Here is a 13330-nt window from a genome sequence, read left to right on the forward strand (position 1 = left end):
ATTCTTTTTAGGTTTCAACATTTCATTGTAGTATTACAAAATTATATTTATTATGTTTTGATATTTTAATCTGCACATTTCTAAATATTATATTATTGCATGTTTCAGGAGTTCCTATTGATATATTAATCATCATCGTAATCATTATCATCATCTGCTCATTTCTATCTGGGTATCAAAATTTGTTATACATAAATTACTACAAAAAATTTATCTTATTCATAAATCTGATCATATTCTATTGCATTTTACTTTCTGCAGGATTTTCTATTGTATGTGGATGTATAATTTGGAGTATTTTCTATTATGGTATGTATTTAAGTATCTGATTTTGTAAATTTGGATTTAGATATGGAAATTTGGATAGTTTAGTTTGTTTGTATGGATGTTATAGTTTATTTATGTTTGTATGAATTGTATGAATTATTAAGATGTATGAATTGTGTTTGTAGATGTGAAAGTAATTGCTTGTATATGTTTGTATGGATGATGTGATTGTTTGTATGTGCTTGTATATATGAAATGTTATCATATGTGATGATTTAGTGTATATATGGATTGTAAACATGGTAAAAAAGAGATATAAATTTTTTTCTCATAATTTTTTTTATTTTAACGACGGAATACCGACGGAACAACATTTCCGTCAGTGTTTACTGACGAAAATAAATGGTTCCGTCGGTATTTACAAAATTATTTACCGACGGAACAACGTTTCTGTCGGTAATCACTACCACCGGAAGCATTATTTTCCAGCATGATTTACTGACGGAAATATAAATTCTGTCGGTAAATGTTACTACGAAAATCCTAATTCCGTCGGTATTTACCGACATAATTTCAATTCCGTCGGTATATTCGTTTCTGACAAATTGCCTTTCGACAACTGATTTTCCGTCGTAATTTCGTCACTAAACGACTATACCGACGGAATTACGACAGAAAATGCCGTCGGTAATCCCCTTTTTTTGTAGTGAAAGATAATTCCAATTAATCAGGGATGATTAATCTGACCCTATATAAAATTTTTATCTGTCATTAAAGTAAATTGAAAAGTCCAGTATCTTTTAGTTACATCTTTATTTAGAGAAAAAATTTCTATAAATACGTCATAGTTGGAGATCAAACTGTAAGTGCCGTTGTTTACTTATTAAAATGATAATCCCAATTAACCTCATTAACTATGGATGACTAATCCAAACCAGGATGATAACTTAAATGTCCTATCGTGACATCATAGTTCCGGGGACCGTTATTTACTTATTAAAAAAATAATAATTTCAATTAATCTCATTGGCTATATCTGGGGTGACCGGTCCAGCCCCATAAAAATTTTCTACCGATCACTAGGATAAATCGGAAAGCGCATGTAGTGACCAGTCTAGAAATTTAGCATAATTTAGTTACGTTTCCTATTTAGAAGAAAATTTTCTATAAATATAGTATAGTAATTGGGGATCAAATAACATGTGTCTGGATGATAATATAAATATTCTAACACAATATTATAGCCCCGAGGACAATGACTTCCATCAGGCCTTGCTTAGTTGCTTCCTGGTTACTCGACAACCGACGGCGAGGCCGTGGGGCGAGGCGTGAGGTTGCGAGGGTCGTGGATGAGGTGTGAGGTTGCGATCTCAAGGCGAACTCTCGAGGTGAGGCGCGACCTCACTGTGAATATATCCTTTCCCCTTCCCGAAGAATATATTTATTCCTTTCCTTTATTTTTATCCGCACCTACAAATAAACAAAGCACTAAAGTCCAACCCAGTAAAGTCCCTCCCAGCTCTAATTTTCACGATCCGTCTTGATTTAAACCTCTTATTCATAAATTTGGAGAGCCAATACAACAAATGAAGTATCATAGTTAAAAAAGAAATGTCAACTACAATGCACACTCTCCATGGATGGAGTCGACCATTCTCAAGTGCTTGACTTTAGGACAAACTCAGTCTCGCAGAGGTATAACTAATCATCTCATAGAGAAGCGAGATCTACTAATGGATAAACTCATATGATATATTAGGACTTAATGACTTCATTTTGCATTGTTTTGATAGTTAAATTACTATCATTGTTAGGGATAAATGCTGATAACATTTGTCTTGTTGTCAAAGTTGCAGTCTCTAATACATAACGAAGGAATTTAATACGTAACGAAGGGATACGTTCGATTCTTAATTGCGGCTTATTACTGGAAATTTTTTCCTCTAGCAAAAAGTGGATCTAAAAATACTAGTCATTTAGATGGACCTCCATGAATGTTTTTCAATTTATCCTGATGATCTATAAAAAAATTTTATCAGACTGGACCGGTCATCAATATAATTAGTTGGTACGAAGATTAGACATCTGAATTAAAAAGAAAACATTGCATCAATGATCTAATGATTTTAATAACAATTGGTGTTGCTATTAATTCTTCAAATTATGGAATACTAATCTAAATTATAGCATCCACTTATTTAATGTATAGGGTGTTTGGTCTAGTGGTATGATTCTCGCTTTGGGTGCGAGAGGTCGTGAGTTCGATTCTCGCAACACCCCAATTTTATTTTATTTTTTATTTATTGAAATAAAATTATTTTATAGATTTCAACTTATCAATTTGTTAATTAATTTGTTAGACAATCCGAGAGCTAGAGGGGAGGTGATTAGCTCCATTCGCTTTGTTGATGATAATTTGTTCCAACAGGAAAAAATTATTCCTCGGAAACAATCCGGAGGTGATTCGCTTTGATCGCTTATTGTCAAAGTTACATGCTCTAATACGTAACGAAGAGATCTAATACGTAATTGATACGATGCGTAAAGGAGAGGTCTGATAAGGTCAGGAGGTCAAAAGTCAAGGAAATGTGACAGTCAAAAGTCAAGGAAAGATGGGAGTTAGACCGCCTCGCGTCATCAGCGGCATAATTCCTGGTCGGTTATAGGTAGGATAGGTCCCCATATCCGAAACATAAGATGAAGCTTAGACTAGTTCTTGATCTGCCCCCGATTGATCGGATTCCCCCAGTTCGGGCTTTATGCCCTATTTACTTCTAGGGCAAAATTGAGAAAGGAAAGGATTTTTTATGGAAAAAGATCCTTTCACACATAAGGAAAAGAAAAGAAATGAAAGAAGAGGGAAGATAAAAGAATCATTGGGGAAAAGAACCAAGGAATATTAGAGGGAAAAGGGACGAGCGTCGCAGGCCCCTTCGCGAGGGGCCGCATAGTGCTGTTGAGTATGGCATTTGTGCAGTGTCGATGGCGACAAAGAGGAGGCCGATAGTGCCACCTCAAGCACAACTACGAGCTCTCTTTTTTTTTCCCCACTGACAATTATCGCCTTCTTCCATCGCCCGCCTTCCGGTCACGCAAAATGGACTCGCGATATAGTCAATCTAAAGAGATAATCACTTGGTGCCATGTAGCCAATGATGCCTTGGAATGTTGAGGAAGAGGAGGTCTACTTGCTTGTTTCCATCATGAAACTGCAAATGAACACCCAACATGCGTACAGTACCAAAATCTCTCACATGCCTTCAAGTCCTTATTGAGGAGAATGTTTGATGGCTTGAGATCACAGTGGACGATTGAGAAGTCATAGTCGGAGTGCAGATAGACAAGTCCTTGAGCCGCCAGGAGTGCAGATAGACAAGTCCTTGAGCCATCAAGATGCAGAGCCACAACCTTTCATAGATGGTCCATCGTGATCAATCAATTTCTCGACAGTGTATAATGTTTTCGAGAGTTCCATTTTCCACGAACACCCAAAGGAGAGCTTGATGTCATTGTTCTTGAAAACCACTCCATTGCTATCGTTGTTGTCATTGTGAATCTCTTGAAGGTTGATCGTTGGGTGGTCACCCACCAATCGCACATGCAAAAGAATATTTTTCATGTCGAATTCTGCTTACGCATAGCTGCGGCATCGAAGGACAAAGGTGAGGGGTCACATATGGAGTCTAGGTTGAGGGAGAGGGAGCTACGGAGGGTTGTGATGGTGCCGGCGAAGTTGCAATCAAGGCGTTGTCACTTCTTGGGTGGCGACAAGGTTGCGGAGGGGGAAGGCGGGGAGGACGACGATGAAGAAGAAGAAGAGTTGTAGGTTGTAGGCTAGCGACGCAGCAATGGGGTGGAGGAGACGCCCTGGTGGCTGCCTTGCTTGGTTCGTGGCTAGTGGGAATGGTGGAGATGCAACAGAGGAAGAGAAGAGAAAGGCATTCCACCCAATTTGGGCGGATGAAAAATAGCTCAAAAAATGATCCATGGATAGATCTACGAATCCATCCGTTTATTTTTTTGATAGTGAGTAAATAGAGGAAAAGAAATGGAATCCATCTTTCCTCGTGAAGTAAACTGTAGAAACTTATCCTGCAGAAATTTTCCCTCACTTTTTATATCCATCCTCCCAGGTAAACAGGACATTATAGATGACCTTGATACTTTTACTAAGAGGGTGTTTGACTGAGCTTATAAGCTCTCTAAAACAGCATATAAGTTGTTTTGGAGCTTATAAGCTCTTCAAATTTGTTTGGTAATTTTTTTTTTCAAACAGCTTATAAGCTGTCAAAATAAGCTGTTTTGGAGCTTATAAGCTATTTTTAAAAAAGTATGGAAGACCCTACTTTTGAAAAAAAGATCTTATTTTAATAATTTATTTCTCTAAAATATCCTTATATAATTTCATAAATCCTCATCTTATCCTCCATAAACTTTTATAAGCCTAATATCTTTTTATCTCCGACGACTTCTCTTCCGACGCTGTGTCGTCTTCTCCGCCAACGCCTCTTTCCAATTTGCTCTCTCCCGGTGCAGAAATTCGTCCAAAACCCTCTCTTAATAAAAATCTCAAAACCCTCTATTAATAGTATTATACCCTTTTTGGTAATTTTATTAATAAAAAGATCTTATAATACCAAAAACATCAATACCTTTAAGTTGATTGTAATAAGTTCACCCAAACACTTTAACAACTTATTTTTAAAATAAGACCTAACAACTTATAAGCTCCTAAAACAACTTATAAGTTGTACGAGCTTATAAGCTATTTTTAATAAGTTTAGCCAAACACCCTCTAAGACAACTCCAGACCGTCTCTTCAACGATCAAATCATGAAAGATGGGTCCCTCGCCACAGTCTCAGATAAAACCCAGTCGGTTCATCACATCTTATCCTCTTCAGCAAGGCTCAGTCTTGGGCACAACTGAGCAGTCATCTCGAGCTTTTTGTAGCTGAACCTGAGCAGGACAGAAAGCATTAAGCGACAACAATGTCAGAGAATCATAACCTCCTATCAGAAAATAATTGTCATACACCAAGGAATATTCCAGTGGTCTGCCACTCCTTGAGAGTGAAACCTTCCTTCTACCAATAGGAGGTCGCCATACATCCTCTCTCACCTGATAGATCCTGATACCCGACATTCTTTGACAGCGTTCAGACTCAAAAGGTATGCAGAGTTATAAAAAGGTAGGTCCTCTTCCTTGCCCAGGTATGCACACATCCGGATTCATCTTCAACAGTTCTTTTTTTCATCGTACACTGCTTTTTCGTGGGAAAAGGACATGACTTGAGCATTGGAGGGCCTGCGCCGGGGACTTTTTCCCTAGTTTCTGGTCTCTAACACTCCGGGTGCTTGTCTGAGTGTGTGCAGAGTCTAAGTACCACCAGTTCTCCTACTACTGACTTGGGGGTTCCATGTGGGAGTTTGCTTTTTTGACACGCATACACAGGGTGTGTAAAAGTCGTCTCTCCATTAACACCAACGTCATCTCCGTTGGCCTCCATCTGACTTAGATTCCGGATAGGATCAATAACTAAAAGATACGTTTGATTCTTAATTGTGGCATATTACTAGAAATTTTTCTCTCTAGTGAGAAGTGGATATAAGAATATTGGCCATCGAGATGGATCTCCATGAGTGCTTCCCAATTTATCCTAGTGACATGTGAAAAACTTTTATCGGACCGGTCATCTATGTAATTAGTTGGTATGAAAAATTAGACACCTGAATTAAAAAGAAAACATTGCATTAATGATCGAATGATTTTACTAACAATTGGTGTTGCTATTAATTCTTCAAGTTATGGAATACTAATCAAAATTATAGCATCCACTTATTTAATGTATAGGGTGTTTGGTCTAGTGGTATGATTCTCGCTTCGGGTGCGAGAGGTCGTGAGTTCGATTCTCGCAACACCCCAATTTTATTTTATTTTTTATTTATTGAAATAAAATTATTTTCTAGATTTCAACTTATCAATTTGTTAATTAATTTGTTAAGATACTCTAAGAGCTAGAGGGAAGGTGATTAGCTGATGATTTGTTGCAATGAAAAAAATCACTCCTCGAAAACAATCTGAAGGTAGAGAAAACAAGTTCACATATAAGAATACAATGAAAACAAGATGTAAATATACAATACAAATGAAAACCTTACTTTTTTGATCTCTTATTGCTTGTAGATGCCTCTTGTAGACTCGAAAATGAAGCAGCACTTCCCTCGAATCTTCCCAGAATCGGCAGTGAAGAGTGGAGAAGAAGAGATGTTGATTTAAATCCTTTGAACACCTTATATCCCGCGGATTAGGATTCCCAATCGATTGGCCTTACCCCCAATCAATTGTCATATAAAATCCGAGCACATCCAGCTATTTAAAGCTCACAACGGCTCTTTTCTTCTCCTCCCAATTGATTACCTAATCGACTAAGAGGCTTAATCAATCACCTATTAGACTACGAAGCCCACTATGCGTTCGTGAATTTCTCCCAATAGATTACCTAATCGATTAAACTCCTCGCAAGGAAGCTACTGTGCTTCGCAAAAAAACTCCACTTCAATCGATTACCTAATTGATTGAAGAGGGCTGAATCGATTAGCCAATCAATTCAGCACCTCTTTGTTCTCATGAAATTTGCCTTAATCGATTACCCAATATATTGTCTTCCAACTGAATAGATTACCAAATTGATTCACCATGCCTCTTCATGACAACACTCTCAATCGATCCACTGATCGATTGAACTTAGGACAATCGATTGCTCTAATCCTAACTCACTTAATCTGAATCTAAGGTTCCCTTGCCCAATATTTCGGTCAACCATGACCCATTGGGACTTCCTTTCCAAGTATCCAGTTAACCTTTTGACCACTTCAAGTTTGCCAACTTTTAGTTGGACTTCCAATCACCAAGTGTGGTCCTCCTTGACCCACTTTGATTTTTTATCTTGCCTAATCGTAGTTAAGACTTTTCTCTTGCTAACGTACGGTCCTCCTTGACCCACATGGATTTTCCTTTCTAATGTGCGGTCCTCCTTAACCCACTTAGACTTTCTTTTGCCAACGTGCAGTTCTTCTTTACCCATTTGGACTTTCCTTTACCTAACCCTTGAATTAGGACTTTCCTTTACCTAACCCTTGAGTTAGGACTTTCCTTTGCTAATGTGCAGTTCTCCTGGACCCACTTGGACTGTCTTTTGTCTAACCCTCAAGTTAGGACTTTACAATTTTCTAACCCTCGTGTTAGGACTTTACTAGTCAAGTATTCGGTCCTCTACGACTTACTTGTCTTTCCTCTCACATGTCATCAAGTATCTGGTCAATCTTGACCTACTTGACCTCTTTTAGATATTTTCTAAATATATTGTCCAAACATTAAAACTCAAGCTCAAACTCACTTGAGCTTAGTCAAACTGGTCAACTTTGAACCAAGGATGATTGCATCAACAATCTCATCCTTTTTGATATTTGACAATATGTTTAAGTTAGGTTAACCCATATTTGCCCAATTCCCATGTCGTGTGAATGTGGATTTCTAGTTTAAACCCTACATTTTTCTCCCCATTTGACACACATAAAAAATTCTTCATCTTAAGAGTCAATTTTATCAAAGGAACCCCAATGAAAATCTCATACCTTTCATTGTGTCTTATGCTCATCCTTGAGCATTTATTGTATGCTCACCCTTGAGCTTTTATCCATAACAATCAAGGTTCTCAACTTTTCATTGTCTCCTTATCTAAAAAACTTTAAATCATGTCTTTAAGGAAGACCTCCCCCTCAAAACATGCATGCATAAAACTTCTATCATTGCAGCAACAATGATTTGGAGTTCCTAAGCCTTTAGGAAATCTAAAATTGAAGGTTTGAAGTTCAAAATTTAATTTTGAAATTAAACCTCCTCCTAAACTTCAAGTTAGTTCCTTTTAACCATTCTTTTCTTGTTTTCATTAAGAAAATTACCCTTAAATACTTATCAATGCATTTCTTAAGGTTAGAGATGGTTGACATGACTAAATGTGGCTTAATGGATTGAAGTCAGACCATTTAAACCAAAAACAGTCTTCCTAATCAGTTAGTTTCAGCTATCAATCAATTCCAGCATGTCTTAATCAATTGAAGTTGGGGTTCAATCGATTAATGTCACCTCAATCGATCAACTGATCGATTCTGTGAGCCTCTATGCTCACGAAAATACATCTTAATTGATTAACCAATCGATTCCGACATTTAATCAATCACTTGATCGATTTTCGTGAGCCTCTATGCTCATGGAAATTCTTAATCAATCAATTGCTTAATCAATTGGCATACAACAATTGATTGACCAATCAATTGTTGTATTTGATTTTTTTATTTCGGATTTCAACCTGAAATTCAGAAATCCTAAATAATTCTTTGATTTTTCAAAAATCACAAAAAATGATGTAGAACTTATTTATGAGATATACTATTAGGAAAAATAGCTTTATATGAAAATAACTCTCATTTTTAAATATTGATATAAAATGAAAACCATTTAAAAACTTCAATATTTCACTTTACTTTGTATCTAACTAATCAATGGTGATTTCTATCAAAAGATAGACTTCACTAAGGTTTTCTAAAATAATTTTGAAATTATTTTTAAAATAAATTTCCAGCCATGTTGTTTGGGCTAAATGCACATGACTTGTACACTTGCTTTTCCAATGATTGGACTTCACATAATATATTATTTTGATGATATTAAAACTCCAAAAAGATATATTGAATTAACATCTTAAGTTTTGTTCATCTTCCTAACATCTCATGTGTATCTAAAATGTCTTAAAAACTTACACACAAGTCAACCCTATGGTCTTGTGATATGTAAATAGGTTTTCCCTATATCTATGGGAGCATGCATATCTAACTAGGCATTTAAAGTCTGATAATCCAATCTAAGATGTCAATTTATGTCATATTTCTTAGTTACAAGGATTTAAAGTGATGCATGAAAATGATTATGGCATACAATAAAATGAGTATTTCTAAAAAGAAATCTATCATATCTAAATGATGCATGTATGACATGATATATGATATTTTTCATAAAAATATGAATGCAAGAATAATGATGTCATGGCATATGATAGCGCATACAATCATAGTAATTTTAGCATAAAGAAAATACCTAGATTCTCTATCTAAGTATCACTAACTAATTGTTAAATTTAAAAGTAATCGTAAGTCGCCTTTATGATCTCTTAAGAAAATGCTAAAATCCCAACTTGATATTTTTTTTAACTTTTATCCCAATTGTGCCAATTTGATCAAACTCAATTCTTAATATTTTATTGACACATTCTCACTCTTTCAAAGAGTAAAACTCAAATATTCATTTTCAAGTGTAATAATACCTTGAAAATGCCCCAAAGGGCCAACTTTACCAAGGTAAGGTTAATTACCCTTCCAATTTGAGTGATACTCTCTAAACCCATTTAGGATATAGAGAATACACTCTTAGAAACTCAAAATCTATTGGTATTCCTAGGTGTCCTAGGTACTCATTTGGGATAACTTTCCTTGATAACCTTCCTAAGCTTCTTAGAAGTCTTAGTCACACTAGTTTTCTCTAGGTCAACTCTAAGGATACCTTTCCTTGTGACCTTTTTAATGACTTTCTTAGGCTTCTCAAAAGCCTTAGTCATACTAGTCTTCTCAAGGTTACCCCTAGGGATAACTTTCCTTATTACCTTGACTTAACTTCTAGACCTAGGGTTAGTTCCATAGCTATATAGAACTCTATTGTATGAGAGCACATTCTTCTTGGCTGTTGGTTTGTATCTCAAACCTCTCTTGCCATTAAATAGCGCTTGCCTATCTATCCCTAGATTTTATTCATTTGACCCCTTAAAGACGCTTTCCATTCTTTTAAGGGTTTTCTCCAATTTATCAAATATTTACCTCAAGACTTGATTTTCTATCCTTAAATTTAGATTTTTCTTGATTTCCTTGGATATTTTTATTTTTAAGTATATATCTAAAATCCTTATAATTATTGCCTAAATTGTTATATGTCTTCTTAGCCTTAGGGGAGATAGTCCTAGCGTGAAAAGATTTATATTTTTTTCTAGGTTTTTCAAGTTTTATATTTTCATGATAAATATTATTAAAATAATTGAATTTACTTATAGCATATTTTTTTATCATTATTTAAAGGAATGCCATTAACTAATGGTACCTTAGGCTTGCCCTTGGAAACTCCCCCTTGACCTGAGCTTTCTAAAGAGGGGGTGAATAGCACTCGTGGCTTTCACGTTTATTTAAAACTCGGAGTGTAAAAAAGCAATGGAATAAAGATAAAAGAGAAAGAAAACACAGCGCTAACATAACCAAGTTTTACTTATTTCAGAGCCTGTGGTGACTCCAACTCTAAGGCTCGCATGTGAGAGTACTTTCATTAGACAATAATTAATTAATTGAAATATACAATATAATATTAATTGAGTACAAGTAATTTGAACAATAAAGAATATTGATGACTTGGAGAAAGACATATCTTCAGCATAGTTGTCATCGGAGCAGGTTTTGAGCATCGTGGAGACCTTTTAAGAGCAACATGCAAGAGCGGAAGTTGTTTCGAATGATGTGTTAAAACTGTTAGTTAGGCTTTCCTTTTATAACCCTGCTCAGGCACCTGGATCCCCTCCTGTGCACCTACAGTGTGCTGACATGGCGAGTTGTCATTGAAACTTTATCCTGAAAGTTTATCCATGTCTGGGTGTCGATACCCTCTCTGGGCGTTTGGACCGCTAACATGGGTCGGCTAGTTGTTGTGCTCCAACTCAGCGTGATGATGAGATTTTTCTTATCCGGGTGCCTGGAGCAACTCCGGGCGCCCGGACCGCTCGGGTGCCTAGCCAGGCATCCTCCCAGGGCGTTCCTCGTCACTGCTTACCCAAGTTCCTAGAGCAACTCCGAGTGCCTTGACCACCTTTTCCAGCTTTCTCTTTCTGCAAAAAAGAGTTAGTCCTGACAACAGTATATAAAGTAAAATAAGTTTTGACAACTTCTGAACTATCTGGTCCCAAACTTTGAGTTTTGTTGAAAGTTTAGGTCGGGCCAATGCCTACTATTTCCTATTCGGGAAACGTGAAGTCACCTACTCCTCTTAGGAGTATTTACCTTTTGTCAGACTGGTTCTCTAGATTGTTTGGACTTTTGGTCAGTGTTCTAGACCTCAAGACTTTTCGCCGGATGTAAGATATCGAAAGATTTAATAATAAATATTATTGGACGAAAAATCTTGTTGGATTTTTCCAAAATTTTTAGAAATTTTCTGGAAAATTTTCGGAGCTCGTACGGAGGGTTTTGAGGGGATCGATCGGCGGGGGCGGATAAAGCCTGTTTGGAAAACCCGATTAAAGTGGGATTTGATTGAGGAGTTAACTTAGGTTTTAATTACCTAGACCTAAGTTTATAATCCCTAATTTCCGAGACATTCTCCTCAAACCCGAGCCTCTCTCCTTTTCTCTCTCGTGCGAAGCCTTCCCCGTTCCCGATCCTCACCGACGATTCTCCTACTCCTTCTCTCGGCGTCGCCGGCATAGGGCAGCCACCGGAGCATTGAGGAGGCAGGCTACTGGCTACCGATTCTTCTTCCCCCCCATTCCCTTCTTCCCCGATGTCTTCTCTCCCTCGCGCGAGTTCCCTTCTCCCGAGCCCTCTCTCGCGACTTCTTCTCGCTTGATCGCCGGTCGCCACGAGCTCATCGCCGGCAATAATCCCTCCTCCAGCGTGCCTAGGCCGAGTCTCCCTCCTCCCTCTCCTTCTCGAGGCGTGGGGTCTTCGTCCTTTTTCTTCCTTGCGACCGATCGACGGGGATTCGGCGGAGCTAGGGCACGACAGGGGGGTGTTGATCCACATCTTTCTTGGTGGATCGAGCCCCTCTCAGCTTTTCTCTTTGACCTATTCATTGGAGGGGGTTGCGGATCATCTCCAGTTGAGGTGGATCGCGCGGATCGATTGAGGTAAGGCTTCGTTGGAAGATTCTGTGAATTCAAAGTCCTTGCTTAATTGGGTTGTTGGTGATGATTTTCCTGTTCTGGATTAGAGGAAGCAGAGGATCAATGTGCTGTGGAATTGCCCTGTTGCTGGTCATTATAAACTTCCCTTCATGAAGCTGTGAAGGTCTTGGGTGAGAAGGTGAGATTCTGTTGAGTAATTTCGGATAGATTTGAAGTGTTTCAAGAAGAATTTTCATGATGATTTCATCTCTTGTGCGGGCTGCGAAATTCTGGACAGGAATGGAAGGAGTTGTGGTGTGGATGGCATTGGCTATTAACAAGGAAGAACAATCCAATTTGGGTAAGTGGTGCTATGGATTGGTTATATTGCGTATTGGATTAGATTTGGGTATTTGATCTTGATGTAGTCTTGGATTAGGGGAAGGCATAGGAACAACACCTTGATGGATTTCTTATGGCAGATCACTGTTCTCTACAACTTGCAGCTGATAGGGTTTCGGTTGAAGGATTGGAGGTCTATCAAGGTGAGTAATGTCTCTGTTTGTTAGGGTTTTAGCAAACTAGTTACTCTACAACTAGGTTTTGGGTTTGATCTTGGAAGAATTGGAGTAGGAAACAATGGTGTTGCTTGAGGATTAATGGATTTGTTAGATGATATGATTAAATCTAAACTAATCTTGTGGACGAACCATGTCTGTTGGGTTTATAATAGTTGATAGTTGATTCAATGGATTAAATGATTAGAAGTTATGTTTAGAAGATTGAAGGATTTAAGGCGCATTGGATTGATTAATAGATTATGGAATATGTTGGATCTAAAAGGAGATGAATTAAGAATTACTTGGAGGAATAATCAGAGATCAGATTTAGTGGAGTTTCCTAATTAGGCAGGGATTTTATTTAGCTATTTTAATTCTTGTGAATTTAGCTAAATAAAATATATATATATTGATCGCAGGATTTGGATTTGGGACAAGCGTCTCGACATGGGATTTTCAGATGACGATCGACAGATAAGGCGGGTATTTCTTCCTTGGCCTCTATGTAGATTTTCTTGTACTTAGTGCATGG

At 37.4% G+C, this 13330-nt stretch overlaps 1 long non-coding RNA gene and 2 other non-coding genes across 3 annotated transcripts; all 3 read left to right on the top strand.

The window, feature by feature from the left end:
• Positions 1-2475: 2475 nt before the first annotated feature.
• TRNAP-UGG lies at positions 2476-2547 on the top strand. The gene has a single exon. It is a non-coding gene; the product is annotated as a tRNA-Pro (tRNA).
• A 3572-nt stretch (positions 2548-6119) lies between these two features.
• On the top strand, positions 6120-6191 carry TRNAP-CGG. The gene has a single exon. It is a non-coding gene; the product is annotated as a tRNA-Pro (tRNA).
• A 5964-nt stretch (positions 6192-12155) lies between these two features.
• Positions 12156-12578, top strand: LOC122028810. Its single transcript, XR_006124963.1, has 3 exons — positions 12156-12262; positions 12346-12437; positions 12537-12578. It is a non-coding gene; the product is annotated as an uncharacterized LOC122028810 (long non-coding RNA).
• The last annotated feature ends 752 nt before the right edge of the window (positions 12579-13330 follow it).

The sequence above is a fragment of the Zingiber officinale genome, chromosome 10B, assembly GCF_018446385.1.
Source record: "Zingiber officinale cultivar Zhangliang chromosome 10B, Zo_v1.1, whole genome shotgun sequence".
In the NCBI taxonomy this organism is placed as follows: domain Eukaryota; kingdom Viridiplantae; phylum Streptophyta; class Magnoliopsida; order Zingiberales; family Zingiberaceae; genus Zingiber; species Zingiber officinale.